Genomic DNA, 18,090 nt, shown 5'->3' on the forward strand with positions numbered 1-18,090 from the left:
AAGAAATGCAATGAACCCTTAGCCCTTATGTCTTTATGTATTGATGGTTTATATGAATGGGTATGTTGATTTTTTTGACTCTTTTGATGATGGGATTGAAGGGTTGTATTGGGTGAATGCATTGGAGATTTGATCTAGGCATGGCTATGACTTTGTGTGGCAATTTTTGGAATGGTAATGTTCATATGTTCATTGGTGATGAGTTTGAGAAGGGTAGATTGTCAATTAAGGGTTTCGGCCTATGGGGTTTTGGGTATATTGTGTTGTTTGTTTTTCTTGTGTCACATACATGTTAGAAACATGCTAGGTTTTATGTGAAGGTTGTGATTTGTGTCTATGTTGCTATGATCATTTTTGAAACTATTGATTTATGTAAAGGCATACAAGGGTGATGTTCAAGCATGTTTGTTTTCCTTGTATGTTTTAATTGTGATCTTAAAAACATGCTATGTTGATTTAGATAAAAGAAAGGACTGTTTTGAATTTCTATAAATTGATATATTAATAATTTCATGAATGTTTGAGAAACATCAACTAAAGATGAATTTCATGATGATTTATGCTTGCTGATTTTGTGAATAATTGGTGAAAAGTTTGATGAAATAATGATATGCATGCATAAGAAATGTCTTTTATGATGTGTTGTACTTATGAGAATAAAATGGTGTTTTATTTCACACTTAATATGATATTTTTGTACAAATAATTACCTACAGATTTTTTTTTTGTATTTTGATGAGAATATGAGTTTCTAAAAAATAAAAATGGTGGTTTTAATGGTATAATTGGTTGCTGAGATTTTTGTAAAAAAATGTGAAGTTATATTTTGATAAAATAAATTTGATGTGTGTGTTGAAATAAATTAATGCCTTAAACTATGGAAATATTAAAAGTGGTATTTTTAATATAACATGAGTGTTTATTTTAATGGTTATGATTTTCCTTTATTTTAGTTAAGAAAAATGGTAAATTTAGTTTATTTGTGAATCTTTAAGTAAATCAAACAATGGCTGAAAGGTTAATTAAATATTTTTAAAATATTTATTGAATTATCGCTTATGAATTTATTTTATTTTAAAATTAAGTCTTAAAAATAATACAAGTAAAAATATATTTTTCCACATCTAAAATTATATTTTTCTCACATTAAATTTATAAATTTGATAATTTTATTATAATGTTATTTTCTAAGCAAACATGTTAAACTATAAGTATTTCACATAGTTTTAGTCTTTGTTATTTTTGGGATTTAAAAGTAAATAATAGGATTATAATATTTTAAATGATTAAATAAATTATTTTATGAAATAAAATAATGTTTTGAGAGATCTAATCAACCTAGAAATTTTAAGAGGACAAACAATGGTAATCAAAGCATGTTACAATTTCATTATTTTCAAAAACGATAGAAATAAGCGCGTAGGACATATCGTTTTTAATGCCGCTTTTTAACAACGTTCCCACGTATGCATGTCGCATGCAATTTCACTTTTACGTTAAAAAATATGTCTATTATGCAACCATGTAGTTTTTATAGCGAGACCATGCATGTAATATAGGTAGAATGTGCATTATTCTTTTATGACCTTATGTGTAATATGCCTTGTTTAGATATTCTGAGTAGTTTTTACCATGTGTGCATGGCCCATGTACACATGGGTTATATGAGCGGGCAAAATGGAGTTTATGTGATGCTAAGGGACGTTATTTTGGTTATGGTATAGGCTCATTGTGAAGTTGTCATTTTTCTTTGCTTGGACCTGAGGTAAGGAAGTTAGATAGAAATTTTGTTTATTTATCCTGTGAATGGTAAGATCATTTTTATGAATGAGAATGTTATGATTAATGATACTTTGCGCTATGAATTATGAGATGCTTTAATATGATGATGTGACTAGATTGTATGTCATTTTGAATGTTGTATGCTATGAATGGTTGTTAGCGTGATGAATGCGACACATAAAAAAGGGGTTGCTAAGGATATGAAGACGTAACCCGAGTTACTAAGGATAAGAAGACGTAACTCCAAGGGCGGACGCGCCCAGGTTATTCAAGGACAAGAGATCCTGTTTACCTCAAAGGGTGACATGGACAAGTTAGCGGGCCATGATCACAAGGATATGATGTTTATGTGATGATGTTATGATGATGATGATTTTGCATATGATGGCAATGTTGTTCTGATTATGTTTATATTTATGATGTTGATGCTATTACGATAATGATGCTATGATGTGTGACGATGTATGATGCGATTATGATTTGTTGTGATTTACTTGTGTGGTGTTTGTACTTCCTTACTGGGCTTTTAGCTCACCCCCTCACTTTCCCTTCCAGATAGGAAATAGGTTTCTCTATGGTACGCATGGTGATGTGGGGAGTTCTATCGTCGTGGTGTGTATGGCATGGGGGCATCCTATGGACGAGAAACGATCAGTTTAAATGCCATTTTCTTTTAAATTTTGATGTTAAATTGGACTTTCTAAACTTATCAGTGGGACTTGAACTTTGGTTGTTTTTAAGAACTTTCCATGAATATTTCTACTTTTCTTTATAAACTTTTGGTCCCAACTTGCATGTTTTTAGCAAGACCCCACTAAGATTTTTATAATAAGTGGCTTTTCTCTTATGAACCTATGAATATGTGAATTTTTTATAAAGTACTAGATTAGGGTGTTTTACACCCTACACAATGAGGCCCAATTTTTTTAAAAGTATCATTTTTTTTACATGTACAAAGGCCCCCAAATTATTGAAAGATATCATTTTATATATAATTTTTTAAGAAAATAACAAATTTTGTATAGAGCCCCCTTCCAGTCAGGTCCGACACTGTTTATCATCCATATGGATAGAACTAAACTCCAAATTGATGGTAATCTAACTTAATACTAGCCAATCAATTGGTTAAAACAAGTCAGTAATAAGCGAATAGAATAAGCACTAAATTTTGTGAGTTGCATTTTTATGATTAGTGGTTGTCAACATCCTTTGAGGGTTAAGGTTTTAAAAGCTTTAAAAAGAATTCAATAGAGTGTGACAAGTATTTTAAAGATAACAAGAATGCTGCAAGAATTCCACCTATGTAATTTAATTTCGTGCTACCTTTCATGAGAGATTGGAGTTTTCACTCAATAAATTCCGTAAAAATGATGATGCACATGGTCGTAATAGTGCAAAGAAAGATTCATAGTTCTTCTAGGAATATTGTGAATATGTGTGTGTTATCACCAATTTCATTACTAGTAAATAAATGGTTCCTTGCTTCAAGCAACTTGAAATTTCAATTAAACTTTGTGATGATTACACTATGAAAAAGTTCAAATTTAAAAATACTTTTCTTTATGCATTGAAATATATATTGTGGAGTTACAAAATCTTTTTATGACATAAATGTAGGAGATACAAATCTACACTACAAGAAAAAATGCTTTTAATAACACCGAAAATGTGTTATCAAAACATACCATAATACTTTTTGTTGTGTAAGACCGACTATGTTATCGTAGGTCAGGGTACTTTACATAACACTTTATCATTGTTATACAGATGTGTTATTATACTGTCAATGATAACACAATTTCTGTGTTATTTTAATAAATAGATAAGTGTTTAATTGTGTTATTTATAGTGGATTATATAACACATTTCAATACTTATAAATTTGTGTTATACTACACTTTAGTATAACACTTTTTTTGTGTTATACTACACTTTAGTATAACACATTATTTGTGTTATACTGCACTTTAGTATAACACATGTGTTATATTAGCTTAGAGAAACATAATCTTATTTTACTTACACAAAACTAGGAAAACAAATATGAAAGTTGAAGCCAAATAAGGTAACATAAATAGATTTTTATTAATTACTCAAATGTAATTACAATATTTAGTCAACTAGTCTAGGCTTATGAAATCATATTACAACATAATTTATGCCCAATTTAGATTCCTTTATCACTAAATACAAAACAAGAAATGTATACAAAAATTAGTGAAATACATTCTTCCATTCTAAAGGCCTCAACTACAAATGTTGTCAAGAATTGCTCCAAAGAAATCATCTCAATATACTTGCACATTGTAAAAAAAAAGTCCTTTTATTATTAAGAACATAAGACTTAAGCTAGTTTCCACCTCTAAGCATATAAAGTTTAAATTAAATTTGTAATAACTCCAAAACTTGACGAAACAGCAGAGTATAGCAAGATGTACTACCATGCAAAACAACGACTGAAGCAACAAAACATGCAACTTAAAACAAGGCTTGTGAAATGTATCAAGATAATAAATATATCATTCTCAATGATAAAAAAGTATGTGAGGAAGAATTGATTCCAGAACTCTAAATTCTGTCAATATATCCCCAAAAAAATTAAAGAATAAAAACAGAATCACACTTTGACTTCTTATACAACAAAATCATAAAGAAAAACAATAAAATAAAAATGCACCTGGAAACTTCTTTAGCATCTTTAATATAAGGTTTAGCCCAATTTTTGCAATAAAACTAAAAATAAAGTTAGAAAAAATAACTCATCTAGAAATAGTCTTGTACATTTTTGTGATAGTAGAGTATAAATGTTATTTTGTTTTATTCAACCTTTTTCAGCTGGTATGCTAGCATGAGACATGAAGCAGGGCAGGCTTATGAGAGACTTCACACTCCCTGTTAACAGATGAAAACTGCATTGTAAGTGCTGAAGGTGAGCAAAATTTTGAAGCAATTAGCATATATGTCAAACTCAAAGCCAAAACATTATTCATCTCAAGTGATTTTGCAAACTTAAAAGTTCGGCCTTGAAATATTAAGTTAGAAGGTAAAGCATTAATTACTAACATAATTCAAACTTACCCAAGATGCACAACACAAGTTCAAGTACATATAACAGAGTTACAATATTGTTTTGAATTAGTTATGTGAAGTCAAGACAATGTATATGATAAATGACCAGGCTATAATTCATAACTACAAGAAATAAATATTAAATAATTACGACCTTAACAAGTCAAAGCTTTACAGTTGTAAAAAAGGATTATAAGAAAATTATAAAGTGATAAAAGCATTAAGTTTCACCTGCTACTCCTCAATTCGTAAAGCAGAGCCAACAATCGAATGGAGCCAACCCAGACCCTTCTGCATTTTGTAGAAAGTACAGCTCTTTTGCTAATCTGAAAAAAAAAATTATAATAAGGGCCTGAAGTTATAAATTATAACATTACAGTTCACAGTAAAGAAAGTCCATGCATAACCTTTCCCCTCTTACAGCTAGTACACCTGCCATCACATCACTGTGCCCAGCAATGAACTTGGTAGCTGAGTGCATAACAATGTCTGAATGAATCAAAATCCAACAGTTTTATAGAGGAAATAAAAAAGAGTAATATGTAGAATGTAAAGTTCATGTTTTATATTGCTACCAGCTCCTAGTTCTAGTGGTTGTGACACTACAGGAGACATTATACTATTATCCACCAAGACAAGAGCATCATGAGCATGAGCCATTTTAACTATTTCCTGAAGATGCACAAAATAAATAAAGAAAAATAATTTCACTTTAAAAACGTTACCTGCCATTACTCTAATAGGGAAGTCAGATTCGCGATCGTTGATGGTATAAATCAGTGTATGATAAAAACTGATTCAAGTATCTTATGCACACCACACCATTTGCTGAATAATTTCTTTGGAACAATCTATGCACATATGACTCCACTCTTAGATTCTCATTACACAAAAGGCCTGTCAAAACAAAGTGAACAATTTTTTTATTATTTTTGAAGCAAAAAAACATACACAGAAGAAAAGGAAATTGGTAACAAAATAAGAAAGACAGTGAAGATAAAAATCATAATGCAGCATGTGGACATGGAATTCAAACTTTCATAATCATAATACAGTGGAAAAATGTATTGTATTTCTCCAAAAGAAGACAATACAATGATATGTATTATATTATATGCTTTTTTTTTCTGTGTAATGATGAAAGCCATAAAAGCTATAAAGTATAAGGCTATATATGCACATATAACACATTTTATAATCCACAACAATTAACAAATCTTGCATAATTTGGATATCTTATAAATTATTCCAAGAAAATGTTACAAGACCCTCATATTAGATAATTTATAGTTTCCTGATCATGAGAGAGAAAAATACATATAGAAAACACACATAAGAAGTGATTTACCAGTGTGAACACAAACTGTAAATAGTAATTAATCACACATGAAGAATTTAGTAGGGCATAAAACTTGTGGAAACTGGGCATTTAATGAAACTCCAGTCAGTCTTCCAAAACAGAGGCTTTCTTTGCAGTTGTGCCACATCATCTAAAATCATAATTGGGAATCAAGAGCTTCTTTCAGAAATATAGAATTCTAAAAAATTCCAGTCTCAGATTTTCAGTGTACATAAAGCCTGTCAAAACAAAGTGAGCAATGAATAAGAATATCAACCATAACAAACTATATATATTGAAAATAATATGCAAAAAATTGGACTAAGTTCATATTATAATACCTCATATAGAAGAAAAATGTGCACTTGAGCTGAAGCTTTAATTGAAAAGAAAAGAAGAAGAAAAACCATCTTTAGAGATGTAAAATAATCTCAAATTACTACAGGTCCAACCATACTACAAACTGAAAAGCTCTAACAAAAGATTTCTTTGATTATCTAAAAGTTTCACATCAAACTGAGCAAAGATTAACTTTTCGAGGATCCCTTAAGCCTCCCAGTGAATTCTAAAGAATTCTAAAAGTTACAAAATAATTCCACAGCCACTACTATCCTATATCCCATATGCTAACAACACACAACAATATATTCAATCCAATAAATATAACTAACTCTCAAAACAGTACACAACACAAAATTGATCCTCGGAACATATATCAGCAGTTTCCGCACAGAATACACATAAATAAATCCAATCCAATGAACTCTTTGGCCTACGAAAATAAAGTAACTACAAAAGAATAAGCTTTAAAGGGAAGCTGTGGTTAGAAGGGAAGCCCAAAAATTGGCCGCTGCGGTTTATGGCATCTGGTGCAACAGAAATGCATGTTATAAAGTTTCTGGTTTGGCAGTTGTAATTTCTTTCTGTGTTTTTAATATACTCCTTTTTTCGATAAAAAAAAAAAAGTTGAAAAAACTAAAAAACTCAAAATAGATGGAAGTTGTAACAGTATAACTGAATACAACTGAAGCTAACAAAACTAACAAACCATAAACAGAAAAAAGAGAATCTTCTCTCACACCCGCAAAACAAATCCAAAAGTAATTCGCTGAAGTTCACCATCAAAACCCAGCCAACTGCTAAGTGGACTCCTAAAAACAACTATATGATCAATACCACTCTCATTCCAATTAAATAAGGTTCTATTTCGACTAGTTCATAACCTGTAATTATGTTCAATTATAGTCGAGATTAATTCCAAAACATCATCCTCATCAATTTTATTGTCTATGATTTTATCTGGAATAAATGGGGTTATTTATTACAGTCCATAACTTTTGGAAAAGAGGCAGAAATTGCAGTAGTCTTCCTAAACAATAGACATTGGTTCCCTTTTCAGCTTTGATTTTTCAGTTCATGTGAACACTCCAATCTCAAATTCACTTGAGAACAACAGTCGTGCACAACTACACTAAATTTCTATCAACTTATCTTCTCGAATCAAGCAAGTTAACCAAAAACCCAACTATGTGTCGCCTAAAATTACAAGTGTTGTATTTGCACTTTCCCTAACAAAATATATTACTAGTTCTTTATATAGGCATAAACACAAATTTACTGATGCTATGAATGAAAACGAGATGAAAGAACACATTCACAACTTTACAGAACAAAAACATAAATTTTCATTTATTTTATGTCATCAACTCGAAAATCTAGGGCTGCAAAAGAAGGAAAAGTTAGCAGCAAATAATAATGCTACCCTTTCATAATCTGTTCCCCCAAATAATAAGCACAACACTGTTCTTGATAGATACAAGTACACCAGGTATGTATCTATGTTATTTATCTACCAAACTACTTGCTGAGCACAGTACACATAACAAAGAACAAAATGAATAGTAAAATAGAGAGACTACACAATTATAAAATACATATATGCATTGGAGAATAGTAAGATTTAATTTACAATGCAGATGATGTCAGTATGTAGACCTGTGTTAGACTAGATCACCACAACAGTCAACAGGTATATATACAATCTCATTGTACTTATCCACAATAGCTTACAATTGCTCCTTCATTACCCACCTTCGCAGGCCGATGTTCCACGTTCTAATTCTAGTAATGAGCTCCATAGAAACGCAACAACTTTAGTTGTTTCACCTTTTCCTATAATAAAGAGAAGAAAAAGAAGAATAAATAACATGACTACTAGTACCGCCTTTCATTTAAAAGCAAATATTGACCAGAATTTTGAGAAAGACCTGACGCTTTTCTTCAGGTTGGGATGGGAAATGAAACCCTATTGAGCAATTTTCCAATACTTCAGGACTCTTCATCCATGCTCTGCGTGCATCACTCACTTTTATCTTATACTTGAACATCTTAAAGTAGAGATCGTCCTCTGAGTCAAACAGAAAAAGTTCTTTCCCACCTAGATTTTTGGTTTTTGATTATTATTATCAGAGTTAAGCAGATTTTAATCAATGGTTTCTTGATAGGTCCTTCTATCATCAAAGCAAAATGTTGTATTTGAGAAAAGATGTAAGCATAAGGAAGATGGAAGGTGTACAAACCTTTGAAAGAGGAACCGTTGGTTTCTCATCATGCCTGTCGACAATTGCTCCAGTCCCCTGGCACTCCAGACACAATACATAATTTATTTGGGGCCTTAGAGCTTTTATATCATTATCGTTTTGCATTTCATTGTTCTTGGCCGCAGTTTTTCTTCGAGATCTTCGTTTAACTTTTACATTATCTGGCTTATTTGTGAGCATTTCAAGCTCACATAGAAGAACCCAATGTATGAGGCAGGAAGTGTGAAATAAATGAAAGGCCTGTATGCATACAAGACAAATCAAAATAAGAAAATAGCTTAACTTAAAAAAAACTAGGCTCCACTTGATACTTAGATTTTGAAGATAAAAATATCAAAGACATATGAAAAGTTAAAGAAAGAGAAAGCTAACCATATAAAACTTTATTTTGAAATTTGTATCTTTTGTAGTCAATATAATCATTCTAAATACTATCAATATACATTACATTTTCCTACCACAAAGTTTAAGATTTAATAAAAAATGATTTTCCTGCTCTCTCAATAGAATCAAATTATCAAACAGAGCTTTAGAGATCCTAAAAGTAATAACAAATGCATAGTAGAAAAAGTATGGATAGGGATGACTGAAAAGATACATATGTGAGTTGTTTAGCAGTCTTACCCCATTCACATTTCAACTACTGCAAGCAAGCCTTCTAGTCTTCACATTCATGAGTGCTGCTACATCTTTTCCGGGAAGCATCTTGTGCTGGCAAATATCACACATTCTTTCAGATGCTAAGCGTTGTTGCCGTCTCAACTCACGCCTTAGAACGCACAAATTCCTTAGAATGCCATTACTCTTCATATAACAAATTTAACCAAGTCATACGAATCAATAAATACAACCATATACTAAATATAAATTATCCAATTACACACTAGGAATTTGAATGTATATTTACTTATATATATATAATCTTTATATGAATGATCATTACCAAAATCAAAAGAAAGAATCAAAGTAAAAAAAAAATATATGTTTTATATTATATAGATGGAGACAGAGAATGATTCCAAAATCGAAACTTTGAGGACATGAATGGATGATTCTTATTCTCTACCCAAACTAATTTAATAATTAGTGACCTTTCATGGTGACTTCCAAAGGGCAAAACTTTTAGACGTATAATTGAAAAGTACCTATCGAGCCTCTGAGTCGTCCAGCCCCAACGAGCCACCAAGCCTCCACGTCGTCCAGCCCCAACGAGCCCCCAAGTCTCCACGTCCTGCCCAACCCCTGCACCGTCGAGCCCAGCCCTTGAGCCACCAGTCGTTGCTATCGAGCCCAGCCCCTAGCCCCCTGCCGCCGAACAACCCAACCCCGACCCCCTTGCCGCCGACAACCACCATTCCCCGAGCCCCTGCCGTCGTAGTTCGGGCCTAGCACAAAAAATGCGATAGAGAGAGGGAGAAAGGGTTTCTTTCTTCTTTATTTTATTTTATTTTACATGTGAAAAATTTGAGAGAGACTATATTATAGTCAGACCAAAATGCTTGCTATTTAAATTTAGCGGGAGTTCCTAAAGGTGCCGCCTTTTTTTCATTTGGTTTTGGACTTTACTGCTTTTTAACCATCCTTACTATAATACTTTTTAAATAGTCTTATCTTCTTTTGTTATGGAAAGAGGTATTTGGTGTAGTGCTAGTAACTAATTATTATAGATTTGTAACTTACACTTTAAATGTATAAAAGAAGTTACACTTTATATTTTAATAGATGTCAGTATATTAACTAGAAGAACTTATTCTAGGTTATTTTAGTGGTTAGAGACTGAAATAGTACATTAAATTAAGGGATTTTTTAACAATATATGTAATATTAAAATTAATTACATAAATAATGTTACTTCTTTTATTATCAAAAATGTCGTGACACCTCAACAAGCCTATACCAGATTCCAAACTCCCATACCCGAATAGGAAACGGAATTTCTTGAGCGTGTGATCGTTCTTCTAAAATTGGAAAGCTATCAAAATCTTCCCCAAATATATAAATATATATATACAATCAACAAAGAAAATCATTGAAAACAAAGATAATTCCCAATCAAAAACACAAAAAAATCTCCACATTCTCCATAAAAGGCATGTCTTCCTATGACTACTGCTCATACTACTACACAAAAGAAGCTTTTATAGCAGCATATGAAGATACCATACTACCATAAGGTGATCAAAATTCCTAGGATATACCTAATGAGATGAAGCAAATCATTGTTCTACAACCAAAACATAAGAGACCAGCAAGGCACCCAAAGACACAAAGATACAAATCTGAACTAGAATAAAAAACAAAAACACAAAATAATTGTGGAAGGTGCAATAAAAAAGGACACAACCGACAAACTTGCAAAAATGAACCAGTCCTAGAGAAACAGAAAAATAAATGAAGGCATGACATGGCTGTTTCATAGCTTTTCCTAAAGACAACTCTTTTTAATAAAACAACCATTCAAATTCTTTTATATTGTTTACAAACTTTGTAACCAAATATTGGTTTAATCAAATTAGAAACTGTTACCCAAAAAGCAGGTGTGGATGACGTGGCAAGTATTTTCAACACGTGGTTGACACCTGGCAGAGGTTCTGTTCAACAATCGATCAAGGATGTTCCCCTGACACGTCATTCAAGTTTTATATACAACCAGACTGCTCATATAATCCGTATCTTTATGAGTAATCTTGTAAAATTGTAGTCATATCCGAGATTATTTCCATTTATACCTCATTATCCGATTAGTTAGGAGAAAATATCTGTAACTAATTCATGTAACCCTCCTTGAGCCTATAAATAGAGAAAAATAGCTCAAGGGAGGGACTTTTTGGCTGATTTTTGTTTATGTTGTAGAGGAGAATTTTGGCTATTATCTTTGTGTGGTATTGCTCATCCCTCAAAGGCTTGTGAAACTCGAGGAACCCTAGTTCTTTGATCACTCCTTTGAGAATCAAGATCAATAAAAGCTTAAGTGGACGTAGGTCATTACCAATTCTTGAGGCCGAACCACTATAAATTGTTGTGTCGTTTATCTTTCTTTCCATTAGATCTTATTCAATACTTTCTATCACATCAAGCGTTTGACTCCATGTCAGTTGACCAAAATGAGGGTCAACATTCTGGGGCTTTCATTGAGAGCTTGAGAAGATTGTTGAAGGTACTAATGGCAAAGACATCCAAGAAAACTGGACAGGAAGTTGCCGCTCCATCCCAGCCTCCTCCACCAAACATGGTTGAAGACGAACCTCATTTGGATTTTGATGAGGAGGAAGTAGACTCTGAGGCCCTGAAGACAACACAAGGGGTGTTGCAGGATGAACTGGCCGCTCTGAGGGCCAATCAAGAGAGTGCCGCTAAGATAATGGTGTCACAGTAGAGGGAAATAGATAGCGAGCGCCAAGAGCTGAGTGAAAGACAGGCGGAGATGGACCGTTGTCAGAGGGATGCCATGGCAGCCCTCGAAGCAGCCCTCCAATTGGCTAGGAATCAGGCTGCGCCTGCCTCGCAACCTGACCAACCCCCGAATGGGCAACCTCAAAGAGGTCCCAATCCTAGCCCTCCGCTCCAGCCAACAAGCGCTCAAAGGCCGGAGTAGCCACCAATGCCACAGGATGATGTCCCACCTAGGGACCTTGAGACGCGGTCTCCATCCCAAGCTGGTCGAGGCAATTCCATACATCCAAGGGAGAATAGGGCTGGGCAGCATCTCCGTAGCCCTAGACGCCTGGGGAGTGAAGAGCCGCACACATTGAGCAGGGGGAAGCGTCATTCTGGAAACAGAAGGAACTCAGAGATAGGCTCTGCGGTCAGGGGCCCTCCACGGCATGATAATGCACGGGGACCCACCGACCAGCGCAGGCCTCCCCCTAACGTTAGGGAAGTTCCAGCCAAAGGAGGCAACCAAGGAAACAGTCGGTCCCACCATAGCCAATCGAGGTTCGGAGATGGCCACGACTACAATGAGGCCGACTCAGGCAGAGGGAATGCTTGTCGGAGAAACGAGGAGAGAGGTGGAGGCAGAAGCCCCCAACCTAGAGAAGATCGACATGCAGGACATAATGCTGGGGGGCAGCCCAGAAAAAACAACGTCTTTAGCTGGCTTGGAGCCAGCAAGCAGCGACGAAGAGATGACGATCTAAGGGATGTACTCAACGACCGCCGAGAACGGCACGACGAGTACATTCCCCCGGCACCAAAAGCCCCAGCAACTCTTGAGGCCGTTCAGGCCCAAATAGATGCCCCGAACCAGGCAGTCCAACAACTGGTCGGGGGAAGAACGTCTCATATCGAGTACGACAGGAGAACGGGCACTCCTTTCATACAAAGGATTGCAATGGCTGAAACCCCCAGTAAGTTTAAAATTCCCACACTTCTGAACTTTGACGGGTATGGTGACCCAGTATCTCATGTCAACAAGTTTAAGATACAAATGGACATTCAGAAGGTGTCCGAAGATGCTCGATGCAGGATCTTCCCTGCAACACTTTCTGATGCTACACAGGAGTGGTTCTTTAAGTTCCCTCCTGCAAGTATTGTATCTTGGGAGATGTTCGTAATGGAGTTTTACGGACAATTCTATGCGGGTCGTGTGCACCCAACTGAGGCAAACCAGCTGGTCGAGATATGCCAGCAAGAAGGAGAACCACTGAAAGATTATGTCAAGCGTTTCATGCTAGCAGCAGCTGGGGCCAAAACAGTGGGAGACGAAGGCAAAATGATGGCCCTAACTGCAGGAGTTAGGCACCGTACTCCTCTTTGGAGTAGCCTCAGGAAACATGGGGTTAAAACTACCCAAGAATTTTTGGATTGAGCTGATCGATACATCAAGCTCGAGGATGCAATTGCGAGCGAGGGAAAGACCCCAAACAAGGATAAAGGGACTAAAGACCCTGCCAAAACCACCAATGGGTCAAAGCCCAACAGCAACGACAAAGGCAATGGGAATGGAAACGACAAGAATGGGGGGAAGAGGCCCCATAATGAACCCTCTACCTCCGAGAGTAAGCGCTCCAAGGGCAACCGTTATGAGCCAAGGTTCACTAACTATACCGCCCTTGTTGAATCTCGAGCAAAGGTGTATCAGGCCACAAGTTTCAATGTACCCAACAAAAGATCCACTCCCTTTCGAAAGGATATTTTGAAAAGGGATACAACAAGTTTTGTCATTTTCACAACGACTACGGACACGATACGAATGAGTGTAACCAGCTGAAGGACAAAATCGAGTTCCTTATTAGACAAGGACACTTGAGGAAATACGTGCGAGCCATGGGAACTTCCCAACGAGAGGCTCCGGGTGGCAACGAGCAGGCGCCTGCGCGCCAGAGCTCGCCATCTTTACAGCCTGATCCTGTGGCAGGCACCTTACTCACCATCTGCGGAGGCCCGTACCTCGCGGGAAATAGTAGAAAGGCAAGGGAACGATACGCTCGGACCCTACGCCATGACCAGGACATTAAGATGATGACTGTGGAGGATCGGGCAATGAAAAAGGCTCGAACGAAGGACGACGCAATAACTTTCTCTGATAATGATGCCCAGCATGTGCGGTTCCCACATTCCGATCCGCTGGTCGTGGATGTTCAGATTGCCAATATGATGGTGAAAAGAGTATTGGTCGATACAGGAAGTTTAGTTAACATCCTGTATAAATCTTCGCTGGAACCAATGAAGTTGTCCACAAAGGACTTGGAGCCTTGCAACCAAACAATTTATGGTTTTTCTGGTGAGGGACTCGCTCCAACCGGGTCAATCAGGCTTCCAGTAACAGCAGGTACTGCGCCCGCCACCAGGACATTACTCACTACTTTTATAGTAGATGATTGTCCTTCGGCCTACAATGTAGTAATTGGAAGGGCAATACTGGTCGACCTTCAGGCCATCACCTCTATATGGCACTTAGCCATGAAATTCCCAACAGACGCAGGGGTAAGACGCGTATTGGGAAACCAGAGGGAAGCAAGGGAGTGCTACAATGCCTCAATCACTAAGGCCAAGAAAGGTATGTCGAGGAGTGCTCCCCCAGAAAAGTTACAGATGGCCATTAATGTACAAGCCCAATCAGGTGACGAAGTCACCAAATAGGGTGTTGCACAAAGTGAGGATAGAGACTTAGATCCTCGCTTTGGGGATTTTGAAGAAGATATAGGACCTGTCGAGGACCTCGAGGAGGTCCAGCTTGATGAAGAGTTTTCGACCAGAGTTGTAAAGGTTGGCAAAAATTTAGAAACAACAACCAAATACGCACTGGTGGAATTTTTGAGGAAGAACCAGGAAGTTTTCGCCTGGTCACATAAAGACATGGTTGGGATAGATCCTGCAGTCATCAGCCATGTCCTGAACGTCAACAAAAGCTTTCCACCCGTGCAACAGAAAAGAAGGCTGCTCGATAAAGACAGATCAAAAGTCTTGAAGGAGGAAGTTGAAAAACTAAAGGAGAATGGGTTCATCAGGGTGGCGTTTTATCCGTCATGGGTCTCTAATCCAGTGCTGGTCCCTAAACCGAATGGCAAATGGCGGACCTACATGAACTTCACAGACCTGAACAGAGCCTACCCTAAAGACTGTTTCCCACTCCCAAGGATCGACCAGCTGGTCGATGCAACTGCAGGACATGAGATCCTTTCCTTTATGGATGCATATTTAGGATACAATCATATTAGTATGCATCCCCCTGATGAGGATCACACTAGCTTTTGGAACGATACAGGGCTATACTGTTACAGAGCAATGCCCTTCAGATTGGAAAACGCTCGTGCGACTTACCAGCGACTAGTTAACCACATGTTTAAGGAGTTGATCGGAGTAAACATGGAGGTGTATGTTGATGACATGCTGCTAAAGTCAAAAAAGGCAGAAGGACATGTGAAGGATTTACAAGAATGTTTCAATGTTCTGAAACAATATCAGATGAAGCTAATCCTCTCAAATGTTCCTTCGGAGTAGGATCAGGGAAGTTCTTGGGGTTCATTGTCAACTCGAGAGGAATTAAGGCTAATCCCAAGAAGATCAAGGTTCTGATCGATTTGAAATCACCAATGAAGATCAAAGACATGCAAAGTTTGACTGGAAGGATTGCCGCACTCAGTAGACTCATTTCAAAATCAACAGATAAGTGCGTTCCTTTCTTTAATCTACTTAGAGGCAACAAGAAGTTCAAGTGGACTGAAGACTGTGAACAGGCTTTCCAAGCCTTAAAAGCCCACATGGTGCTGCCTCCCGTCTTATCAAAGCCTGTAGATGGGGAAACTTTGTTCATATACTTGGCGATCACCGAATATGCTTCTAGTGCGGTGTTAGTAAGAGAAGAAGAAAGCATGCAAAAGGCAGTGTATTATGTGAGCAAGAGGTTAATCGGAGCCGAATTGAGATATCCTCCCATTGAAAGATTAGCCTGCTGTCTAATTTTGGCCTCAAGGAAGTTACATCCTTACTTCGAAGCCCATCCAATCACAGTCTTGACTGACCAGTCCCTTCGGGAAGTTTTGCAAAAGCCAGAGGCTGCTGGTCGTTTGTTGAAATGGGCAGTCGAACTTGGGCAGTTCGATATAACATACTCGTCGCGAGCAGCAATAAAAGGACAAGTCTTGGCTGATTTCATCGCTGAATTCACTGAACTACCAGATAACAAGCAGGGTGAAGATCCTAGTGCGCCTGAGGCTCAAGTTGAAGCTCCTTCGTGGAAACTATTCACAAACAGATCATCCAACGAATCCCACGCAGGAGCAGGAGTGATATTGATAACGCCAGAAGGGCATCGATTTCACTGTGCAATTAGGTTTGATTTCACCGCTTCAAACAACGAAGTTGAATATGAAGCCCTACTCGCTGGATTAAGGTTAGCCAAAGTCATGAACATAAAAGTGCTGGATATCTACAGTGATTCACAGCTGGTAGTGAATCAGGTCTTAGGGGAGTACCAAGCACGAGGCCTAAAAATGGTGTCTTATCTGAACAAAACTAAGGATCTGTTGGCACAATTTGAAAAATATACCCTCCATGAAATGCCTCGAGATCAGAATTCAAACGCGGATGCCCTAGCCAAACTCGCGAGTGCAAAAGATGCTAACACTTTAAATATAGTGCCAGTTGAGCGGCTATGTACACCAAGCATACGAGCAGGCGAAACCAATATGGTAATCCAATTAGCAGATACATGGATGGCACCGTACTTACAGTATCTCACTACCAGCAGATAGAAACAAAGCCAGGACCCTTTAGAGACAGTCTGCAAGGTATATCCTGGTCGATGGTATTTTGTACCGAAGAGGATACTCGATGCCACTACTCAGATGTGTTACGCCAGAGAAGGCTAAAGAGCTAATGAAGGAGGTGCATGAAGGCTTCTGTAGAGACCACGTTGGGGGGCAAAGCCTATAAAAAAAGATCCTAAGGCAGGGATATTTCTGGCCAACGATGAATGAGGACTCGATGGAGTTCGTGCGAATATGTGATAAGTGTCAACGGTTTTCCAAGATCCCACGAGCGACTCCCAACGAGTTAAAGCAAATGCAAAGTCCATGGCCCTTCTCAGTGTGGGGTATAGACTTAATCGGGTCCTTGCCGACAGGGAAAGGTGGTGTGAAATATGCAGTGGTAGCAGTTGACTACTTCACAAAATGGGCTGAGGTTGAACCGCTAGCAACCATAACGACAAAGAAAGTACTTGACTTTGTTATCAAAAACATTGTTTGTCGATATGGATTGCCAAGAAAGATTGTCTCGGACAATGGAACCCAGTTTGATAGTGACTTGTTCACAGACTTCTGCGAAAGACATGGCATCATCAAGAGCTTTTCTTCAGTTGCTCACCCCCAAGCGAATGGGCAAGTCGAAGCAGTAAATAAAACATTGAAAGATACCCTGAAGAAAAGGCTCGAGGAAGCTAAAGGAGCATGGCCAGAACAATTGCCTGAAGTCCTCTGCTCCTACAGAACATCCCACCGAATAGCAACAGGTCATACCCCATTTTCCTTAGCCTATGCGTACGAAGCCATGTTGCCTGTCGAGTTAGATCCGCCCTCGCACCGCAGAATGACATACGACCAAGACCAAAATAGCCAATTTTTTATGGAATCCCTAGACCTAGTCGAGGAGAGATGAGAAAAAGCCCAGCTCCGAGTAGCTGCGTACCAGCAAAAAGTCACTCGGTATTTTAACTCCAAAGTAAGAGAAAGAAAGTTCATCGTTGGGGACTTGGTCCTTCGACGATTTTTCTTAAACACCCGCGACCAAGCTGCTGGAGTACTCGGATCAAACTGGGAAGGACCTTACTAGATTGAAGAAGTCCTTCATCCAGGC

At 37.3% G+C, this 18,090-nt stretch overlaps 2 long non-coding RNA genes across 2 annotated transcripts; both read right to left on the bottom strand.

Moving 5' to 3' along the window:
- Positions 1-5,088: 5,088 nt before the first annotated feature.
- Positions 5,089-5,729, bottom strand: LOC133801959 (uncharacterized). The gene is made up of 3 exons (XR_009877079.1): positions 5,577-5,729; positions 5,259-5,340; positions 5,089-5,177 (listed from the first exon to the last, which is right to left on the bottom strand). It is a non-coding gene; the product is annotated as an uncharacterized LOC133801959 (long non-coding RNA).
- A 2,384-nt stretch (positions 5,730-8,113) lies between these two features.
- On the bottom strand, positions 8,114-8,559 carry LOC133801993 (uncharacterized). The gene is made up of 2 exons (XR_009877107.1): positions 8,458-8,559; positions 8,114-8,362 (listed from the first exon to the last, which is right to left on the bottom strand). It is a non-coding gene; the product is annotated as an uncharacterized LOC133801993 (long non-coding RNA).
- Between the last annotated feature and the right edge of the window lie 9,531 nt (positions 8,560-18,090).

The sequence above is a fragment of the Humulus lupulus genome, chromosome 9 (genome assembly GCF_963169125.1).
Source record: "Humulus lupulus chromosome 9, drHumLupu1.1, whole genome shotgun sequence".
Classification (NCBI taxonomy): Eukaryota; Viridiplantae; Streptophyta; class Magnoliopsida; order Rosales; family Cannabaceae; genus Humulus; species Humulus lupulus.